Here is a 25274-nt window from a genome sequence, read left to right as displayed (position 1 = left end):
TCTAAAAAAATAATTTTGTCTCATACTGTCAGATTGTACGTGGAAGGTTGCATTTGAGTTGAAGATGTAAGGTTTCTTTCTTTTTAAACATTCGATTAATTTGTCAAACAATGTTATGTATGACATTTTGGATGTGGAATGTTAGTGCATATTTTGTTATGTACATATTGTGTAAATAGAACTTATCTGTATTTGTAGCATTGACTCTGAAAAATTTAACAACGCCCTCGTGTGCTGTATACATCTGCAAAATGAACATATGAATAAAAAATTTGGTGAAGAGAATGTCATTCATTTCCAAAAAAGAAGATTATCAGGAATTGTAAATTAATAGGAGAAATTTTGTCATCTGTTATTTGACGCAAAAGGTCTTAAGACAGTAATGAAAACATTTATCAAGCTGTTTTTGCATTATATTCAGTGTTCAAAAATAGCTAAGTCTATTTGCTTAACACTCCATTCAAACTAGAAGTGGTATGAATCAACCATTTTCGGTTTTAGCGTTGATAGCTATAGGATAAAAACTGGAAGAGAATATGAGAAGCTGTTTTCAGCAATGAATTAAGCCTTGGAATAATGTATTTTTTCTCTATCTCTATCCTGTCAACAAAAAAACGAAAGTTGTATAGACATTTAACATTTCTGGTTTCAATATAATTTGTTAAAACATTGCACCACAGAAACCAAACTCCTTTGCATTGGGAACGTGTGCTACTGTTACTTGTTTTCTGTGCCAGTTTTTTATTTGTGGAATAGTCGAGGGCTGTATTTTTTAAATGAAATAAGTCAAACTCCAGTACATAGTTAAACTAGTTTTACAAATGATTTACTACTAGAACACAAAGTATTTACCAATCTGCTCGTTCAGCACTGTTCAGGCTTGACACGCCAAACGAAGGAGCGCGTCTATGCAAGGGATTGTGAGCTAGATATAATATTTCTGATATATAATATTATGTGCATGAAATTAAACCTACGAAGGATATTAGTTGACACAATTACAGTTTAGAAATACACACGAACCTGTAATAGATTGGGTTAGAATCTAAGTTATGATAAAGCAGAAATATAAAACCTTCTATCATGTTATTTTGCAAGAACCAATTAGGAAACATAATCTCTCATAAAATTCGTAAGCGCTTGCATACTTTCGTAATGAAAATCTTAATTCTTCGTGAAAACGTCGAGTTGACAATTGAACTTGAGTTGCAGCGGATTTGTGGTCATTCTTGAGATTGAGAACTCAATCGAATTAACACCATTTAATTGCAGTTATTCATTGTTAAAAAGAATGGCCAAGGTTAATAAACGTTTACTTAATTGGGATTATAAATGAATAGAAATAACTTTTTACCCCGCTCTTATGTAAGAGAGAGGTTATCAAGGACAGAACCCACAGCTTAAAGCGAAATGCGACCCACTACTCAATTTGCGTTCGAGACAAATTGTACTCTCGCTGGGTTCAAACCTAAGATCTCTGATTACAAAAGTGGCAATTCTTCTTACTCATCCACGGAGTACAACTGATAGAAATACGTTGTTCTAACCTTGCATAGTTGTGGATATTTTAAGAGTCGCTTTACAAGAACAAAAAAGTACATAGCTACACAATACAAAGGACATAATTTATTCCTTCAAATTAGTTAACTGAGTCAGAATTACTGCAAACTAATTTAATTTGCACATAAATATAGGAAGTGATTAAAGTAAGAAAAATAAAGATATGAATCATCTGAGTTCGGTCTGGTTTTGAACCACTTATATTATTTTATTTGCTTACGTCAATTAATGCGCCTAGTATCAAAATCGGCCACATCCATTTCGCATAATTCGAGTAATCTCACAAAACGTGCAGTGAAGCATCATGCATATGCGAACAAAGTCCCATATTTGAAGTATTTTTAGTATGAATTCTTAAACTTTTATACAAAATTCTGTTTTGCATGGAATTCCTTTAGGTCAAAAATATAGCAAACGATATGAAAGTGAATTTCGGTAAAAAAAAAAATGTTTTTGGCGGTTTTTGATACGGCGTGCGTCAATTGTTTTTAAACATATATATAACACTCATTAAAACTAGTCAATCATTATTATATGTATTTACTTGAATTTCAATGGGGAAAATAATTTGGGTTCACACATAGCGAAAGTGGTATGAAGTTCGTGGCCCGATCTTTCATTATGTATGAACACAGATTGTTCGGAAAAGACATCAAACAACTTATAAAATCAATCCTTACACGGAAAGGCAGGGGAAGCAAAAGGCAGGGAAAATTGAAATTTTCTTTTTCCACAGGTACATTAATGCGAACAAAGTCCAATTAATGCGTTATATTCATTATTGTATATTGAATATATTGAACAAATTGGTCATTATGTTCTATTTTGCTCTGGAGTTATTGTTTTCTTGTATCGTTACGACCAATTTTCTACAGACTATATCGCTCTAACATCGCATTAGTCCATCAAGGCTATTCTATAGGCTTCTCACATTTCAAATGGTAGAATTTATTTTCTAAAGATGTTTTTAACGCCTTCTGTAAATATTATACTTACTAACTTTCTAGTCTTACTAATTTTCTAGTTATAAGAACTAGACATGTTCAATGTACTCCTTCCTCCTACACTTATGATCATTGGAGATCATAGAAACATTAGATATCACCCACGTAGTCTAAATTAATCTGACATTACGTCTTTTATCAGTTTCGTTTGTTTTGGATGTTTCTTGATTTGCATTCCTTTCTGCAGCTCAAGGGACTTAACCTTTAGTGGAATCGTAATTCTTGGTAATGCGTTGAAATGTTGGGGTCTTCCATCTTGTATAAAACCCAAGGTGCGTGCAAGCTAGCAATTAGACAAAACGAAGAGCTGAGTTATTTTTGGAATTTTACTTAAGTATGGTTATTCACCTGAAAGATAGTTCATGGAGTTTAGTCCATCTTTTCTGTTGAACGGATCTTGAAGTAAAGTTGATCTTTTTTCATTACTTCCGGAAAATTATTAGAATAATCTGGAAGTACCTACCCGCCACGAATTTCAAATCCCAGTCATTAGAGGGAATTTGTGGTTTGTATCAATGTAAGTGCCTTATACAAATTTAGTGTTGCAAAGGAAGACTAAATTTCAACCATCATCTGTATCAAATTATTGATCCTTTTCTTCAAAGCCAAGATACTGTTGATTCAACGTTATTACAAAGAATTAGAACATGTTAATAGCAAATCAGTGGCTAGCAATAAATATATAACTATAGTAGAAATTGATGTTCTCTACGTGATCTTTATTTTCGCCTTATACATCCTACACCATGAAATTGCAAGAAGTAAAACATTCAAATTGTTGAGTTCACCCTATGTGGCGTTAACAGAAAATCTATCAGTTCTTTAGAAACGAAGGAAAGAAATGAGATGAGGGTGGCACCCTGCGACGATGCCACACCCATTGGGAAAGGACATAAGATTGGGAGGGAAATCACTTCCCTGTCAGCAGCACACATGTTAGCGAAGACAAAATTGGGGCAAACCATCTTCCATGTATAGTCCATTAAATGTTACCAAGAAGGTCAATTACTCTTGCTCTGCAACATGAAGCGTGGATTTGAAAAATAACTATCCTAATTCTATTGGTTTCTGTATTTCTATGGATCATTTCAAGTTGTTGAGTTCCATACGTAGTTAAATATTCATGAAGTAAATTTTACATACTATCTTACGGAGACCGAAAAACCATTGATAACAGTATAAAATTCCCTTAAGAGAAATAAAAAGAGCTAGGGAATCAATAAAACACATTTTGTAGGTTAATGGATAAAACTTCGCTCCATTTATTACCGTAATCTGCCTTCCGCTTCAATTACTTGACCATATCTTCAAAAATGAAGTGACCATCTTAATATTTTGCTTTATGAGCTATAGTTAGTATTATTATGTGTGAACATGTGTGATGACATTCGTCTCTGGGATGGATTTTACCATTTCACTTTGTCGGAACAACGTAAAGGCTGGTAAAATGTAAATGTGGTTACTTTAACATAAAGCAAAAACCATTTGAATTCGAATATTTTCGACGAGCTTTCTACTAGAAATTTGAAGGGCGAAGTACATTATTTCTAGTTTTCTCTAAGGTACATCGAGCATTGTATACAGATATTATTTCCACCTTCTTAAATTAAGTCGTTCTTGAGATATGCACATTTTTCTTTTATTATTTTCAACTTTAACTTTGAAATTCGAAAGAATTAGAAGATTAATATAGGTCAAAGATATCTCCGGATACGAGATACCTTTGGCATAAATATTACATCAATCCGTCTAAGGACAGTTTTCGCAGCCTTATCCTGCTATTCCCTTTACAAATTAATTATTTGAACTCTCTTGTATTGTTGATCGCACGTTCATATAAGGCAGAACTAATTCTTCTTCTGAAATGTTATAGAGATGATATATCATCAATGTATAACGAAGTTACCACCAATGAGCAGAGTAAACAAGGTATAAATTGAACGATGGCACCAAAAACATCCATCTTCTAATTAGATGATATTGACCATTTAAAATACTTCTTTCTTACTTGAGATCCAGCAACTTACAAGGTTTAACAAACGTTCTTCTTTATCACTAGGTTGTTCGTAAGCATTTATTATTAATGTATTCATATTTATATCATACTTATTCCTACTTATATTCATACTTTTGTGACTAAAGCTATAAGTTATTACTGCAAAGTTTTTACTAAAACCAGTGTTGTATTATGTAGCACAGCACAACTGTACCAGGTGTTCACTATTACTTACTCGTATTGGTTGGCCATCCCACCTAAGGTAATAGTTGACATCGAAATCCATATCACGGGATATATTATCATATATAATCCCTTTCCTAAAAAAAAGTACAACGAGAGATTTCACAATTACTTGTAAATTTAAAAAAGAACATATTATTCACAGAAATAATTCATTAAATTAACGTTATTGACTTAAATCAAAATTGATAAACGTTTTTCAATATTTTGGCATTCATTGATGTCTTCAAAAGTACAATTACTGAAGACAAAGACACTTCCGAAAGATATACAATGTACATTAGCAGCACTTAGTTCAGTCAATGCTCAAACATATTTAAACAAAATAAATTAATTCGGAAGTATTAAATCACATTTAACATTTACATGTGAGTGTTAAACTCAAGTATTCACAACTTATTAATATCAATAAGGACACCGAAGTTTTTTCCCTACTAATCACTCTCGGGAAAAAACACTCTTCTTGTCGGCATCGAGAATAATACCTAAAATCTTACTAGAACATGGTGACAAATAAAGCCCCATCTAACCTTGTCCAATAAATTTTTGGTGCGTGATACATAAGCAATCTAGTCAGAAAAAACTGTTGGTTAATAATTTCGTAAATAAAATATTCCAACCACGAAAATATTAGCACGATAAATTTTCATGCTAAAATATGGCTTCACATATAGTTCGAAGAAAAGGGGTCATCTTGAACATAAATAATTCTGGTAGTTACGGGTAACTTCTGTAGTTCTTCTCAGCGGCACGCTTAAACTATATCGGTATGCGCCTTTTGCGTGTAAGCGAATATTTGATCCCGGCTGGAGTTCGTACGCTGCAGTCCGTCGTTAATCTTTACGTTTATGACTCATATAATCTCCCTCGTAGAGGGGACACTAAGATCCAGTCAGTACAATCCTTATGAAACATGTTGGCACAATGGTTGTTTACTACAACTAACGTAATTTACCATTATGTGTAAGTTAAAACACATTAATGTCCTCACGCACTACAATGTCTACCACCAATATGAATGTTGATGTATAAAATTACACAGCCGTTGCAAAGGATGAATCGTATCCTCATTTTAAGTAGCCATATTCATCATCATCATCGTAAGTATTCTGTCATTACAGGCAGAACACTAGCGTGAACTAAGAAGCTAGCTTCCGTACTAATAGATTTTTGTAGAATCTCTTCATTTTCTGGTACGTTTTTTTCTGTTTGGATTATTTCCACTAATTGTAGTTTTATTCACCCTATCTCTCTTTTTCTTTACCACCATACTCACTAGTACGTCAATAATAATATAGTTTCTTCTTAGTTAATACCCAGCTACGATAGATTACGTCCCGTTTTTCAATAGTATATAAAAGTGTACTTTTCTTCCCTATCATTTCTACAACCTGCCATTTGTTTTCCCCTCGTTCCTAATTCTTCTTTGCGCATACATCTTTGCAGTCTTTGAATAACGACTGCATAATATTGCAGTCGTTATTCATTCCTTTTCTGTAACATTTCTTTCAATGTTTCTGCTTTATGCAGAACAATGTTTCAGACGAAGTAATTTAATACACTTTTTCTTTATTCTGTATTACATTTCACGCGAAACATAATTTATTCTATAAAGAATTTTCGCCTTCCTGTCATTGTTTTTATTTCATGCTCCACTTCACATCGTTACTAGTCAGAATATCCAGTTATCGAGAACTAGCTAAATGTTTGGTTTTCCCTCTTACTTTTACATTTGTCACTGACCGCATCATTGCAATCACAACCGTTTTGTTTTCTTTTATTTTCATTCCACATTCATTAAATCTCTCCTCAGGTTTTCAATTATTTTATTGATTTTTAGATCCACAGCAAACGCAATATCTATAACAAATATATAACAAATCGTTTTACGTCCTTCCGCAACGTTACCATATCGTGTAGAATATTTTTCACTATGTCTTCTACATTGATATTAAATAATATTGGAAAGGTACGGCATCAACACCGAACTCCAATTACACTCTCTTGTTCATTTACTAATCTATTCTCACATTAATGTATTGGTTCATATACAAGCTTCTTCTGAGTTCCATATAAAATGGGTCCAACCAAATTTTCTTCAGAACTTCCAATTCACGCGATGAAATGTATTTTATAAATTGATAACTACAGCATACACCTTATACCATTGTACATGATTACTTTCGATTTGCATATCTTGCACTCTTACCCTACTTGAACTGAAACTGATCCTCTTCCACGTTGTAGTTTGTTGTTCCATACAACCTTTTATTTTCTGTTGGAAATAGATTCTCTTTCGTGCGATAGAAGATTAGCATATCTATAAACAGCACATCTCTCTGTGTTTAATTTTTATACCTCCTGAATGAAGGTTGTCTTCACGAAAGTTGTTCGCCCCTCATGTAAATCACATGTTTCACTACAGACTGTGAACAATCCTTTCTTGCCTTTGTCCTCCATTCATTGGTGTATTATCAATTTTGGTTTTCATTCTATTGCTAACCCTAGATATAGGTTTCCTAATCTCATATTGACTAATACAAAACCCTTTATCATCATCATATACTTCATTTACTACTTCTATACAACACAGTGTTTCAGTAATTTCATGTAAGTCCTCAACAGATTCTTCACATTTTCTTAAAGCTTCATTTTTTCTTTCTGCCTATCCTCATATGCTTATTTTCTACTACCATCGAAATACCCTATTGTTTTATCTAAAGTTCCATATATTTCATTTTTAGTATATTGCTTCAAATTTCTCAACATTGAAAATTATTCTGTGTCCCTGAATTTTTTTCTTGTAAAACTGTTTCCATGCTCTGCCTGTTTCCCGACGTTACTCGTTGTTTAGCTAAATGTGAGCCATTCTGCCGTTTTCTGTATCAACGTGTTTCCACGCTCTCCTTTTCCTCGTTTTCTCCATCTCCAATATAACCCATGAATTTTTAGAAGTTTTTTGTTCGCGATAACATACAATATCTTCTGCAGTCTCCTGTTTTAATTTGAACAAATTTCGCACCTTCTAATATTACATCTACATATTATTTCCTCGTTTTGGTATTTTTCTTAGATTTTTCGACGAAAATTCTTCTTAATTCCTTTATTTACATCTTTAAGGTATTCAATATGTCTGTGCCTACCTTTCGTCGGACAATATTTCATAGTTTTTTCTTCCACTAGCATAAAGTTTATCAGAGAAAATATCGTGCCAGTAATGTTTTTTGCATTCTTGAAGCTATTCCTATAACAGACCTGAATCGTAACATAATCTACTTGATGACGTCGGCCATATATTATTAATTTTCACGTGCATCTTCGCATGTGCTTAATGAACAAGGTATTCCCAATTAACAATGAATTGGTCTACACAAATTGATGAGTTCCTCTATACAATAATTAATACTGCCTAAATCTCACGACTTCTATTTTATGTTTCTGTTTTTCTTCCTGAAGCTCATTGGAGTCTCCGATTAAATTACGCATTCATTCATTAACATTTCTGTTTACATATCCGGACGTTAAAGACAGACGAGAGCAAGTCATTTTTATTTAATTTTCAGGGGTGACAGAATAGAGTGTAAAATTGTGTTTCACTCTAAATAAGATAACAATTTCTGTAGAAATTGACTTCAATTTAATTTATAATAAGGCTATTAATGTTCTCTGCTGGGAAGTCTTGTTGCGAAAGCTGTCTGTATTTTCACGTTTTAAAAAAATATTTAAAAAAAGTTGCTGGAATTATCGCCTTTTTGCCTTTAAATATGCTTTGATATTTCTTTTAAAGGCAGGGCATTTATCACTTCCTATATTTCTCAAGAGGGATTGTTGAAAGGGTTATAGAGATTTATTTTGAGGTTGTACTTCAAATAAACAGCTACATATCTAAGAAACACCGAATAGCAACACAATAAAATTTAAGCAAAAAACACTGTTCAAGTTATTGAGCTTCAGGATCATTAATGAATTCAGTATCTTCTTCATTTTGTCCTGCATACGCAAGTGTTTCAAGAAAGCGATGGTATTCATGGTTGATCCACCTCATCAAATCTTGTAAGTCTTTACACTTGTAGCTGATGGACCGTTGGTTATCTGTAACAGGATTCAATGTTATGGGTAGGATGATGTTCGACTGGTAAGATGATGTTACACTGAACGTTCAATGTGATGAAATTATCTGAAAATTTTCGTAACAAATTGGCAAATCTCTACAGACACGAATCCATACAGCTTTACTGATTCTCGCAGCTTCTGCAGACCCTGATGGTTTGCAGTGTATTAACTGTCCTCCAGTTTGTGCAAGGGAGCTGAAATTCAAGAACTGACTCAACAGTTGACTGTTAACATATAATTTCTGCTTAGCGGCAATATTGTTTGCCTAGTTGTGATATATAGTAAAGGTTTGGTGAGTTCTTCTGCTATCGTTCACAGTATTGGCATGAAAACTATCAACTTCACTATGTCCCTGCAGTAAATACTTGTGATGGAAAACTTCTAATTGCGGACATTGTGCAAAGATCCATATATACAACAAGATAAGTAAAAATTTCTTGTTCTTAGATATACGACCATAAGATTATACATTGTGTGGAAATTCCTGAAAACAGAAAGCAATGCTGAATCATTGTCATCTCCATATCGACCACCAATACTTTCATCCCAAACAACACAATGTCATTTTCCTTCAGTTGCATCAATAATTGTGTAGTTGAATTTCCAGAGCTTCCGCTTATAAAAACGTATGTTGTTAAGTTTTGGCGTTGGTAGACACTTTGGTAAATCCACAAGCACAATACGATGAAATTTGTTTTCACTGGATCTATCTTTCTCCGTAGATTTCAACTTGTAACGTATATCTGCTTCATCAACGTGCTTCCTGTAACGTTCCTCCACTGCCGGTTTTCCATCTATACAGCTTTCCTGTTTAACATTAAATTCATCACAAACATCACAAGAATCCTTGGAGGAAAATTGAAATGTTCATTAAATACTCAACGATACATCGGTTCCTTTACTGGGGGTCAGATTTCATCCATTGCACATTTCAGTATACAATTGATATATTTTTGCTACATTCATATCACTTCCAAGGTAAATCTTCTGGCTTACGTTTATGGTGTTTTCTCCATTTGGATTACTCTAGTAGAACTGAAAGTGGGAAAATATAGCAGTATTTGGTTTCAATATTATCTTCCTGGGCTTCAACCTTTAAGAAACAAAAACGTGATGTGTATTCTTCCGGATACCCCATATTATCTCCCAAGACCAGAAAGGAACTGGAGATAAAATATAATTTAGTAAATAGCTTTCCATTAAGTTATGGGAAATATAAAATCTTCATATTTAATACACTTTATAAAATCGCATTTATAATTCAGGGTAACAGGCAAAGAACTCTACTACACAAATAATGATCCACAAAATTCTATGTCTGTCAGGCCCCGGCAACAGGAATAATATAAGAGAGACGGATGGGGAAATACACGTTGGAAGTGTACTAATTTCGAGTTTCAGGATTTATCTAGAAGATAGGGAAAGGATGCAAAGGACCAATGTTACGAAAACATTCAATAGCAATGATTATTTATAATGAATATTATAATTAGAATATTCTTTATAACAATGGGATCTCGCTATTCATATCAAGCTATGATGGACTTTAACGAATTAGTCAAACTTCCTAATATTATAAAATTGCAAAACGTCGCTGTAACCATAACTATCTATGCAATTGTTGGTTGGTTACTGAAACAGACGAAGGCAACATTGTCTAACAACTAACTTGAAACCCGTCAATTTATGCAGAATATAAATATAAACCTTTTATTTCATAAGTTTAAAACGGTTAATGAATTGTTCTACACTATTAATGTAATTGAGTGTGATATTTATTCTGAAACGTTTTCTAAGTTGAACATTTTCTAGAAAGATTAATTCCCAATCTTATTTACCTTCGTTTGTCGTTTTTAGATATGCATGTTGCGATTAAAGTTATAAAACTAAAATAGGTAATTTGTTCTTGCACGTTTCTATTATTTTAGTAATGTTGTAGGACATTGAAGCTTTACGATATCTATGATACTGTGTTAATGTTAGTTTTTTGATGCTGTATTATGGCGTAGTAAATTTCTGCTATATCGTTTACATTTCAAATACTGAATAACTGACGTAATTGCATTCAAACGTATTACTTCATTCTGTGTTTAGAACACTGTTAAACTGGTAACAATTTGGAGTATCTCATTCAATGTATTATTGTCGATATTTGCTGATTAGAATATTATTTGATTTTTGTTAATTAGTAAGAACGACTTTTCGAAAAAGTTTCAAGATAAATGATCCACCTATTAATAGATAAGTAAACATTCAGGGAAAAGAATTAGACAAATTTGATTAACTGGAATGTATATTAATGGGAAGCAGACACATAAATTTCCGAACAACTATTGTTATTACAGTAGGTAAGTCAAATATTTAATTATATATTTTGCTGTTTTATAAAAAAATCTGTGAATTAAAACTGGAAGTTGTATTTCAACTTGAAACTTATAAATACATATATAGTTTTCTGTAAGATCAGTCAATAGATCGTCCTCTAAGAATAAAATACAATTTAGTCGTTTCGAAATTCAAGTCGTCAATGTCAAATTCTTTTCAAATGGTGTTGCTTTTAGTATTGCATACATCATGTAATCAATTTTTCATTTCGTTACCTTCCAGAGAAATGTGTGTGTTTATGAATATTTTCAAACAATTCTTTCAATTTCCTAAACAAATACATATATGTTACATAATTTTCATGCAGAGCTTAAACAAGAAATGCCGTAGTTACGTCATGCGGATTGTGAAATATTATGCACTTTAAATAAAAAATGATATCAAAAATATTTTACTTACACTTGCGCTGAACCCGTTATGAAGCAATAGGGAATATCTGTCGCTATAGGCTTGAAGATTGAACAACAGTTGATAGGTTTCCCCAAAACCAAACAATGCTTAAAAATCTCGTTGCAATCTCTAATCAATAGAAATACGCTTTCACAAAATTATTCCAAAATTAAATATTAATGCACATATAAATATAAGTAAAAAATACACAAAAATGAAGAATGAACTTAACATTATATAAGGAAATATCATATTCGGTCAAAGGTTAGTATACTATAGTTATTTTTTGTTTGGAAAAAGTATTAAAAACTAAAGAACAAAAACTGACATTGATTAGTATGGTTTATTCTATGATAATTCTATATATTTTTATCAGAGGTCAGAGAAAAAGAAATCGAGAAATGAAATAGAGTCGGGGCAATGCCGTAGGAATATTTCCAGTAAATCATGCACTAGCAATGAAGTATTGAAGTAAACTATCATTTTAAGTTGAGATTAGATGTCGGATAAATTTAGAAATATTGCAAAAGTGTTACGGTTAAATTTCTTGCAAGGGTAAATTGTTCGTGTTGGCGTCATGAGTCATGCTATAAAGTAGAATGTTGAATAGAATGAAATCCTGTAAGTAGAGGAGATACCAAACTACGAGCACAACCTACCCATCAATCCTGAGTGCCTATAATACCCGTCACACCAGTCACTTGCCAACATTATTTAGTGCAGTACTTTAGTTGAGCTATCCATCATCGACATCTATTATTCAGTAAGCTCCTACATCGTTAATGTTCTTTTATTAAATACACCATTGATCGTAGTGTATGCATGAGTTTGTAGTAGTTTCACTATAAATGAGTTTTTATGACTTGTTTCTCCACATCATTCATAACAAAAATTGCACATCTTTTATTGGAAAGTTTTTAGGGAAAAAATAACAGATGCGGCGTAATAGCTGTCAATGCACGAAAGACATTTCTATTGAAGCTACCTTAGTGCCACCAATTGTGCCAAATTGGAAACATAAGGGATAGCAAAATCTTCCGGGCTGTTCACAACTACATAGATGATTATTTTTATAGCTGCATCTTAGCGGTTTCCTTCATGAGAGCATATATATATATATATACATACACACACACACACACAGACACACACACATATATATATATATATATATATATATATATATATATATATATATAGGCTTTCTTTTTCTTTCCTAGAATGTAGCACAGAACGTGATCAATGAGATCTCTCTTTTCCTCTAGTAGCATAACACCAGTATATTTTCTTCTCTCTTCGTTCACTAGAGACCTTCTAGGTGGAGCTTTGATTACGTAAGTCTCCTCTTGGGAGACAATGTAATCAATATCAATGACGTTAGCTACTTACGTCATAGTTTATGGAACCTTCTAACATTGATACCGACCCACTGACTAAAATTATGATTCTAAAAAGATTCGTAATAGATAGGTTCTATTCGATCATTTTTCGAAATTCAAAAACTGAAAGGATCGCCATTTTTAGCTGATTGCATAACCTAAAAAATAAATGTCGAATTTTTAAAATCTTACTATTTATTAACCTGTTCGAAAAATATACTATCGCCAATTCAGTACAATTTTAAGACATTTTTAAAGAATAACATTTTTCGATTGCTCAAAAATTTACCCGCAAAAATCTCGAAATTGTTGATTCCCTTTTTATTAACTTAGAACAAAAATTCAAATGCTATTAATTGAAGGAGTGAGATAAGATTTTTCTAATGCATTAACAGAAAATCTATTTCAGATCATAGTACTTCATAGTTACATCCATAAAGTATACTTATATCTACATCTACAACTAATATCTAATTCTGCAACTAAGTTATATCTATAACTCTTCTATCTTATAATGTTCTCATGCAGAGTATTTATCCCATCTTTTAGAACACATCTCTTATCATCTACATAATTTAAAGCTAACTTGTTTGCTTCTATACTATATATATCATGCCTCTTACTTTTTATCAAATTCATGTTCATTTAGTTGTCCCATTGGTTGAACAAACAGTCTTTATACTCACCAAATGTAAGTCCTTTGTATGCAACACACTCGGTTACACCTTTTGTTTTCTTACAACAGTTTTCATTATCGAATTTACTTTTAAAATCTCTGTATGTTAGATCCATTTGAAGTGCTTTTATGTAGTACATCTTAAATCATAAATCTACAAGCTCTTCTATAATGGTACGCGTCAACTCGTCTTTCATCTTACCAAGTATTTTCTTATTGATCTGATGTATCTTGTATCTGTTATCTTTAGGGTAATTACTTGTGTCGAAGTAATCAATATAATGTTTCATGTCCTCGTACACATCTATTAAAATATGGTATACGGGGCTATCAGAATCTGTATAACATACTTCTGTTTTATCTTGGTATTTTGTCTTAATCACATTATAATGTAAGTCGTACAATAAATAGTTTGATATATCTAAGGTACACATTTCAACATATATTGGTTTATTGATAGTCCTTTAGTTTTTATTTCTTATGATTGCATATAGATTTTCTGAATACATAATTCTAAGTTTAAAATTCGGTTTGGCAATCTCTTGCTGGATCACATTCTATTTTAATAAGTTTAAATCTCTTCCTAATATTATTCATTGTTTTCTCGAATGCTGAATTGTTCATGAGGTTGTAAAGACTTTCTCACAGTCATTTGTTGCTCTAGTTGCAATCTATGTGTTTAAATCAATGTAATTCTTTAACCAGTCTGACTGTTCGAACTCTATGTATTTAATTATGTTCCAATCCAAGTGATAGATATTGTTTTAGGTTCCGATAGTAAATCAAATATTTTCTTTATCATATAGAGTTGTGAATAGCTTTGATTGTTTTGAACTAAGTAGACACATGTTTTCTGAAGGTAATGGTTATTCTTTGTGATTGCCATGTATTTGTTTTGGACACCCAAGATCTACTTCTAATATGTAACCAGTATCGGAATCATCAGGTATATTTGTGAGGTCTATTTCTCTTATCTCGTCTTCGCCTAACCATTTAAATCCATTAGACGGTAGATATTGATTCATAGTCCAGCCTTAGAGGTTCTTGGAATCGAGGTACATGATGTAAGAATCTTCTTTATTATCATCATAATCTTGCATATACTTATTGTTTGCTTTTACATATATTTTCGAGCATTGACAAATAACACCACTTATATCTTATTCTATCGTCAAGACCGTATTTTAATCTGTAAATAACTCTAGTTTTATATCTGTCATCTTTAACACTGCATCCCAAGCTAGACGTGGTGCTGTCATATACCAAGGTGGATCGAGACTATAAGATTTAATACATGTTTCTCTAAAGTTCTCAAACACACCTGCTAATAACAACACATCAGTTTTTAGATATGGTTCATGGTATTCCCTCGAATTATAAACTTTAAAAAAATTCCCATACTTTCCATGCATACTTATAATCCTTATCCTTTATTTGTGTTCATAAGCTTGATGCTTCCTTTGATACTAATGGTCTCTTCTAAACTTATTTCAGTTACTAACATAATAATGTCGGTAAATACATTTTATTATTACAAGTTTGAATTCTTTTTCGTCAGGATGGAAGTGATGTGTATGAGTCATTTGTTTCTCGAAAGTTTTGATGATCATTTGTCTAAATAACATGGCGTATATCTAAATGAAAATATGAATTTTAATTTGATAGTTCCAAACTTTTTATTGAATGATATGTATAGTTTTGTTTATTAGGTATTAATTCTATTTGCTTATTATTACATCCTAGCTGTTTTATAAACAAGTGTAATTCATATCCTGATAAATTATGTATAATCACTGGTACAAGCATTGGTTTTCTAACATTTATATTAAAATTGTTACATAATGCAGCTACAAACTCTCCAGTTAGATGGTCATGACATTTAAGTTTATAGTTCTGTTGAGTATATTGTTCTTAAAGAAAGAGCAGCGCCCAGATTTCTTGAACTTTTTTATCTGTTCACTTGTGAAAGGTAACTCGTTAGTTTGTCTATAAACGTTTGCTATTTGTTTAGCTCCGGTCTTTAGCATTCGTACGAACATCATAGCTGTATATTTACCTTTATACACAACATGAACTATTTTACTTCTATCACATTTCACACTATAGTCAAAGAACTGACATGACTTGTGCTGTGTATATTTTTTGGTATTTGATTCATGTTCTGTATAGCATTTTTCACAACCCATAAACTTATTCAATAGACATTCGAAGTGAGCGTAAATCACAAATGCCATCTTCGTCTTATATTAGTGGTTCAGAAATTCAACGTATGTGCGTTGTGTCTTCTGGTGGTATTTCTATCTTAACAGCTTTGTGAGTAGAACAATCTCTCTCATATTTTTCTAAAGCATTTTGCGAGTAAAGGTATAACAAGTATCTGTCAAATAAGTATTTTTGAGCTCTTCATTTAGTTATTTGAGTACTAACTAATCTACTTAGATATTTAGTCCAACAATAGTGTGTTTTGTTTTCGTCTTTTGCATATAATAGATTCACATTGGAGTCTCTCGTTTTTAGTATGATATAAAACGAACACCATATATTTTTCGTTGTATATATAAATGTTAAACGATATAACGAGTATTCTTTCAATTATAGAAATGTCATTTAGCTTTACAGGGCAATCAATGTCTTTTAATTTTTCCAAATCTTTAACAAGTTTTTCCAAATCATCCAAATCTTTAACAATAGGCCTGTACTTTGAGAGCCGTTGTGGATTCATTTCAACTGGTTGTAATGCTGAAGAAATTAAATATGAGCTACACTTTAAACCTTGGTTTTTACATTAATAGGCGTTCTGTTTCGTTTTGATTTCATATGGTAGTTCCAAATATGACTATTCTCTATACGGTGTATATTTATTAAGACATAACTTTGCGTATCTTATATTAATGAGAGCCATCCGGAACATGAAGCTTCAAACTCATCCATTCTTGTTCTTCTTTGACATAACTTATGAAGTCATTTGTATATGTAGATTGGAATATCTCTTTGTTATTAGTGTTGAATTTCTTTACCTTTCTTGTATTGACACTATCAAGATATTAGCCTTTAAAGAACCACGTTTCTTTAAGCTGATATTCAGTCTATTTATTAAAGCCTTTGATGCTCAAGTAACATATTGTTTTCGAGGATCATGCTCTTTATTATAATCTGTTTTGAATCTCCATTTCACTCATCTTGATATAAATGATGAGTCTTGGAGTTTTACATCAATCGGTAGTAAATCGGGTTTCACTCTTGGTTCTTTAGTTACTTCTTAAAATGATAACAGTTTTAAAGCGTTCTTTCTTTCTAGTCTTTAACCCATCAATACGCGCGCGGATTTTTGTGACGTGGATAGTCGCGCGGGCTACCATTATAGCCCATTTGTTTTTATTTTATTACGTTGTCTAGCTTTTTTATTATTTCTGTGTTTCTTGTAGAGAGTTGTTTTTATAAACTTTCTAAAGGGTTTTATACACAATTTGAGAAATATGTTTTTTCTGAAAGCTATGTATATACAAAGGAGACCAACACCATTCCTTTTTTACAAAAGTGATACAGGAATAAGACTATATGTTATTTGTATTTATCAATAAATGGACCAATCTGGCGCATTTTAAACTTTCCTTCATCTTAAACATATGTGTTAGAATTCTTAAAAAATTAAGTATAATTTTCAAAAATTTTACAAATATTCCAAATAAACGTATTATCCACAAAACATATACCTTTTCAGCATAACGAGTTTCTGGTATCAAAGTTTGATTACGATTTTGTATAATTTTACATATGCTATTTACACTCTCACATTTTTCTTTTTATGTTTCCGTATTAATGTCCTTTTAAGCATGTTCTGCACACAAGTGGTGAGTGGTCAATGCACATTTTCCAACAAACACTGACCACTCATCAAAAGCATCTAAATGTCAATAACGGCACGTACAATCTCGTCTGTAAATTTTGCATCACGGTTAAGTACAAATCTCAATCTAACACTGTCAATGTAAATATTGGTAAAATCAACCTTATGTCTCAAAATTTTTGCATCTAAAAGCACTTCTAGATATTCAAGCTCCGACAACGCAGACCTACCCCCACCTTTAGGTCCTGGAAAACAAAGCACAATATTATGAGCACGAGGGCAAATATTACGAGTAGACGTGACTTATTTCCATTTGAGATTGTCTTTTACTGCATAATAATTTACTTCAGAACTGTCTTTACTACTATCATCAACAGGTATCAGTGATTCATGCCGCCCGGAATTCTCAGTCACATCTTCTGAATTTTCACAATTTCTGTGTCCGAAAAATGAATTCTTGCGGTCTCAAAATGTTAACTATCGCCGTCTAGAAAACATGCCTCATCAGAATTGCCATTTTTGAAACTCTTTTGACCATATGATCAACACTCAAACTATAATGAAAAAACTTTTAACGCTTTGGAACTCCCGTGGCATCAATAGTCGTGCGGGCTACAGATGTAGCCCATGAAACTTTCAAGTACAATAACAATGAGCTCCTTTTTCGTTTGACCACACACTAAACATGCAGAATGACATTTGATAGAAAAATACACAGACACCATTTGAGTTATCATCTCTCACTACTTTGCGGCAAGGAAAATAAAAAAGTTGGGCTACAATAGTAGCCCGCGCGCGTATTGGAGGATTAAGATTTCGTTTCTCCAGTGATGCCGCTTTCAAATGGAAATACGTTCTGTCTTCTTAGGCTTTCTTTGAATGTTTCAAGATCATCTTTTCGTAGTAAATAAATGAGTTGTTCTTTCCGCAGTCGGGAGTAACCTCTAAGACCTCTTTCTTTGCATAGTTTCTTCAACTTAACTACAGTGCGTCCAGTATAATTCATCTTATTTCTTAGAATAAGTAAATTTTGATTTTATTTTATTTTTGTTATACCACTACCATTAATACGACCAATAGTTTTTCTTTACTCAGTCGGAAATAACCACTTATCCCCTTCTCTTTACATATACTGTTTGCCTCTAATACAATATATTTAAATAAAGACTTCATCTTCGTGTTTTGTCCTTGCAAATTTTGATCTGATTTCATTTTTTCTTAACAGATCACGTCTCATTCATTATAGAGCGACTTCTATGGGATACATAATTACATTCTAAATTACATATTTTAGAATCTACCTGGTCATAATGTCCTTGTAAAGATTCTTTTTTAAGATTATCCCAATTCCATTCTAGTTCTGAATTTTCATTTTCCTTTAACTCTATTTCTTTTGGCAAGACCTCTTTTCATTTTAATTCTACTTGATTTTCTATTGGTGCTGCTAGAAGTTTAAGTTCTTCGTGAATAATTTAAGTTGATAATAAATAATAGATATAGATTGCGTTTTAATATAAGTTGATCATATATTAAAACGCAATCTATATCTATTATTTATTATATAGATATATGTAAATCTGAAATTAACTGAATTTTTTATATGAAATCGTAATCGAATATACCAGTTGCTAAACAAGTATTATATCTTACACCTGTATTCAACCGTGCGTGTTATTACCTAGATGATGAAGATGATCTTTTAGAGAATGTGGAGTATGATATAGATGACATTTATTGTAATCAACATGAATATGGTAATGTAGATGATGACGATGATGAGAGATTTAATCCTGATTTGATTAATGTTTGCATTGCGATTTGTATGTTAGATCATTTGCTTAAGAATTCAGTTAAGTAAGATAATGAACGTCTTATACAAATTATTATTCAGAAGTATATTATGAACTTGTCAGATGAAATAGTAAATACACTAACATATAAGCAATTGTCTTAAATGTGCTTTACTGAAAATGTAACAGAAGATTTCATACGTAAATACAAGAATAAGATCAATTGGGAACACATATCATATAATGACTTATCTCAAGATTGCATAACAGAGTTTGCGGATAGAGTTAACTGTTTGACTATAACATGCAATGATTTATCAGAAGATTTTATAGCAGAATTTGTTGAGAAGGCTGATTGAGGGATTATATCAAACAGAAAATTATCTGAAGATTTTATAAGAAAGTTTGCTGATAAGGTTCATTGGGACAAAGTTAGCTCAGGTTTACGTTTATCAGAAGATTCTGTTAGTGAGTTTGCTGATTGACTATGTTGGATTGGGACTTAACGAGACAAAATTTATCAAAAGTTTATGTTTTACACTTTACAAAGATACCTAACGAGTTTCCATTTCTATATCGTTAATATTTTGATTAGAGGAGCAGACCTGCTTAACTTATATCACGTTTTATAATCTACCTGATGATCCGAAACCTCCAGAAGCTCTTTAGCTTTTGTTATAAAAGTTTGTACCAACTTCGACAGGTAATATTTCATGTTTTATTAAAACTAACTGCGAAACCTTTGAAATATTTGAAGAACATGTTCTTTCCTTCTTTACCACTGTAACTTCTCCATGATATCCGCTGTCTAGAACACCTGCACATACATCTATATTTTCTTTTGAACTTAAACTTGATCTGGAAAATATTTTCCCAAAATGTCCTCTTCGTACGTCAATCTTGAATTAAGTTTTAAGTAGATGAGTCTGCACAGGTTTCATTCTCACAGTCAAGGAAGAATAGGGATCATAACTAGCAGAATCGTTCACCTTAACTCTAGGGACTATACTGTTTACATTTAAACAAACAAGTTTGAGAGACATACATTGATAACTTTTATGAGATAATTCATAAAATATTACAATTTCTTATTATGACTGGAAATAAATTTTACTTTTAGAGTTTGCTAATTTTCAACTTAGTAACTTGACAATATATTTAAACACATAACAACCAATGTTTCTTTAACTAAATATTATTCTGATAATGATGTCTAAAACTCACTACCTTTACGTTTACGGATATCGGGTTCTTGTTGCATTAGCATAAACAGCTTTACACTGTTAGGGTCTCTAAACTTTTCGTAAATGATCTCGACGTTTTGGTATTTATCGTATACATCCGTTATTGGTTTGTATAAACCATCTTCTGACATCTGATAGCATAATACGAGAAGGGATCGTTTAGATTCTTTTTTATATATAGAAACAGGCAGTTATGTTTTGACTCTTAGTATATGGTGCTGTTACTTCTTTTAAAAGATTGTCTTCAGTCCTTAAGTTTTCCATTGATTGTTGGATTTCTTCTACTCTTGATTCTTATTTTTCGATGTTTTCTTAACATTGCTTAAAGTCTCGAGTGAAATAATTTTCAATAGTATCTGTTAATGTTATATTTAAAGATTGGGAATTTAAAAATCGCTAACGCTCTTTAAACTGTCTTTTCCACCTCTTATAAATGCTCGTTTATCTACATATTTAACTAATGCCTTATCTGCAACATTTGGAGGTAAATAAGTGGTATAAAATCCAACTAGTCCTATATTTAAATACGACTATTTTTATCTAATTTGTAATTTTGTTTGTTTTTCAAAATAAAGGCATCACCAGTAACTTGTACAGCTTAACCATTTATTATATAAGAAATGAAAGAATTTGATTTGCCTAAAGATGCTCCAAGAGAAAAATAATCAAGTTAATATAAGATATAATTCAAAAATTAGAAAATTGCTTAAAGAAGAAGAGAAGAAATTACGTCATGTTATTTATGCGTATTACAGCTTAATCACTTAACAATATTATTATCTGCAGCAATTGGTTTTATTAATGTATCTATCCCTGTGACAGTTTATTAAATTATAACAAAAACTTTAGCTAAATGTAGGGGAGTCATTACAGTAATGTGTTCTAAACTTAATATTACTTCGACGAAGGATGAAAGCAATGTATTGAAAATTGTATTAAATCTTTTAGAGAACAATTAGTGATGATAATAACATTGAATGGATGAGGAATATATTAAAGATAGAGATTATAAAATTAAATACACACTTAAAATTAAAAATATGAGGGAATCCAATTAAGCTTTGTTATGTAATAAATGAGTAGGGGTAAGATAACTGTTAACTAGGATGTGAGAAAGATGGTTAAAGACAAAACGGCTATGTTATAAGTTTTCTTATTGTAAGTCTGCTTGTGAGAAAACGTTTATCCTATATATACTACAGCCAGATTGCTTAAAAAAGTCATTGCTAAATTTATTTTAAAAGCAGAAATTAGCCAAACGATTACTACGATTACAAGAACGATCTGCAAAAGCAGAATTAAAATTTAAGAAAAAATAGCAGATTTTTAAGTGGTAATGAGTCGGTTGTTCCTTTTTGAATGTGAAAAGTATTCTATTGTTAAATTTGTTGATTATATTTCAGAGAATAAAGATAGGGTTCCAAATTACTTTACAAGGGGAAGGCATATGCATCATATGGTTTCTATTTTGCACAAACGTATTCCAGAGTACATAAATTGGTAGTATGAGATAATACCTTCTTATGCTTGTTTCGTCAAGATCATGCTAATTTAAAACATGTGTACAATGAGTTTGTAGGAGAGGATATGTAGTACGATAAATTCAATGAAATATGTTCTACTTGTTGCAAAAATGTTTATGGTTTTATAGTTATCGATATGACAATGAAAGTAAATAATGATAAGTACAGAAACAAGATAAAAATATTTTATAAACATTTGACAATTCTTCACGTTTTCTTTATGTTAATCGACGTTCTCAAGACGTTCTTCTGACATAGTACACGTTTTCTGACGTTTCCAAACGTTTATAGACGTTTCCTATACGTTCTTCTGACGTTCGTTCACGTTTCTTCACGTTTTCTAGATATTTGTTTACATTTCCAGACTTTCTCTACACGGCTTCCTGACGTTTGTTCATATTTGTTCGTTTCCTTTATAATAAATGGATGAGAGAGAAATTCTCAGAAATCTTAAGCTAAGGACTTCTTATACAGTTTTAAAAATTGGAGAAAAGGAATATTACGAATATATGACAACTACAAAAATCAAGAACAACATATAATTAATGAAATTGAGAATGTAGGTAGTGAGATTAAAGAAGTAGTATAAAAAACAAAAATCTAAAGCAGAACTAGTTCCAGTGCTACCTAAGAGTGAACGAATATATTTAGCATATTTAGAAAAACCTCCAATTTATGACATCTTTGTAGAGGAAGATGATTCGCCAGTGACTACAGAGATAAAGCAAATTAGAAAACAAATCAAAGATAAATTAGAAGTAGTAGAGCCTTTAGCAACTTATTTTGGTAAGATTACAATGAGATATTAATGCTAAAAGAAATGATGATGTGTTTGGAATAAAAAGTATTGCGGAACATGGTAAGGTAATAAACAAAATAGGAAATTCTAATTTTAAGTTAACGGTAATGATTCAATAATTACCGGAAAAACCTACAAAGAAAAAGAAGGTTTATTTCAGTTGTTAACAATTAATATTACTAAACATATTGAAGATTATGATGTGGAATATTTTAAAAATTATGAAGAAATAATAATAAAATCAAATGCTTCGTTTCAAGATTATAATCCTGATAATAAAAGAGTCGTATCTGGTAAAAGTGCAAAATAAAAAAATATTATAAAACGTATTAAATAAGCAAAGATTAAACGAAGTTTACCCCTAACTCCAAAATCTAAAATGTCGGGGGTAAGAATTTAACAATATACCGAAGTGCCTAAAAATAGATTTGGATGATGATATTCGAAAGTTAATAAATAGATTGTTATAGATGGAGAAGAAAATGCTAATGATAATAATTTTTACAATGAGAAGGTACGCATATTAAGAATGCTTAATAACAAGCTTTCACAATTTATTTTTAATAACTGAAAACGTATAGGTTACTTGATAAAGATACCGAACACATTACCACCAAAATTTTGGAATGATGAGTAACTTGGTAAAAGGTTTATGAAATAAATTGTAAATAGAATGGAATTCTAGAGTTACGTTTACGAGGCTACTCGTACTGTTGGCTCTTTACCTAGCTACAAGAAAGGTTAGAAAGAGGAGATTAGGGAATAAACCCAATAGATGAATATTGTAAAGAACGCAATATATACTACAGACACAATAGAGGTACAGCTTCAAGGTATATTGGAGAGAAAGAATAAGAAAATCAAGCATGGCGAAGAGCATTTTAGTAAAGATGCATCAATTAGTGAAGACTTACAACTTTTGGAGCTGGTGCTGCTATGAATCCTAAAATTAAGTTTGGATGGGGTCTTTATGATTTTCTTTCTAGTAAACGGTATGGAGAGTATTGAGAGTTATGAGCTGTAAAGTTTTACTTCGAATAGAAAACATAATAACTCGAAGGAACGTAACAAAGATATTGAATTCGATTTTGATGTAGGAGGATGATTTATTTATCCTCACAGAGCAAACTGTTTGATGATTTTTGCAGTTTTAGGTCTTGGAGCTGGAGGATCATTTGGAGTTATTGATACAATATAACTTAAAGATAGATTTGATCTACTTGGAATAACAGCTATCAAAACTTTAAAGATTTCTAAATCAGAAGTTGAGTACTTAAAACAAGCAGATTTCGAAACAGATGACAACTTTTGATTAAGAAAAGGTCTTACAGTTTAATATCAGCTAAGATTAATTGTAAACGTTTTAAGTGATTATAAAGAGTTTAAGTGTAAAGGTGGATTGACAATAATATTTGTATAATATTGTAATAATAATGATGTTTTATGTAAATGGGGATCAAGGGCTCCACATGAAGAAAAAGTAACAATGAAGAGTACGGAGACAAGAATGCGAATAGTAGTGTATGAACATAACTACGAAAGCAAGTTAAAGTTAAATATTCTTAAAGAGAACGAAATTATGCTTTCATTTGGCACTTATCAATGTGTTCATAGGAATGTAGAAGCTTCTTTCTTGGTATTTGTTGTAACTGCTCAATGTAATTCTAAATAATTTGATGTGCCTGATTTCTTAATTGTAAATTTTCAAACTCATAAAAGGAATACGCAGACTATTGAGACTATTAATATTTAACATTGTAAAGTTAATAACCTCTGTCTGAAAAATTGTGGACAGGAGGTCTTTCAAAATGGAAACAGATATTTAAAATATGGATAATTATTTTAAGATGAATGAAATTTATACTACATTTATTAGAAAAGCTTTTAGAAATACGGAAATGCACTACAAGGCAGATAAGTTCCCATCTATGTGAATAAAAAGACCACTGTATTTAAGAGATATGATGCATCTATAAATGAGAGAACTAAATTAAAATTAATAGTATATTTTGCATTAACAATAGCTATTAAATCAATTTGTTATGCGATTTTGATTGGCCAAAGAAATTTACGTATGACCCGAAGAATGAGAAAGTAGTAGAAAGGTATTTGATTTGATTCAATTAAGTTTATTTGTTTTAGATTTAGTTTCAAAACTTTTTGACTATATTTTTTCACAAAATGTTATGATATATATCTCAGAATGATAGATAAACATTTTCTATTAAATAAAAGTGGTAGAACAGGTCGAGTTTTTAAATAAGGTTGGAGACTTGGAACAAAAACCAATTAAAGACTTGTGGGAACTTGATCAAGATACACTAT

This window comes from Thermobia domestica, chromosome 1, assembly GCF_964235325.1.
Source record: "Thermobia domestica chromosome 1, izTheDome1.hap1.1, whole genome shotgun sequence".
In the NCBI taxonomy this organism is placed as follows: domain Eukaryota; kingdom Metazoa; phylum Arthropoda; class Insecta; order Zygentoma; family Lepismatidae; genus Thermobia; species Thermobia domestica.
Note: the sequence above shows the minus strand (reverse complement) of the source record.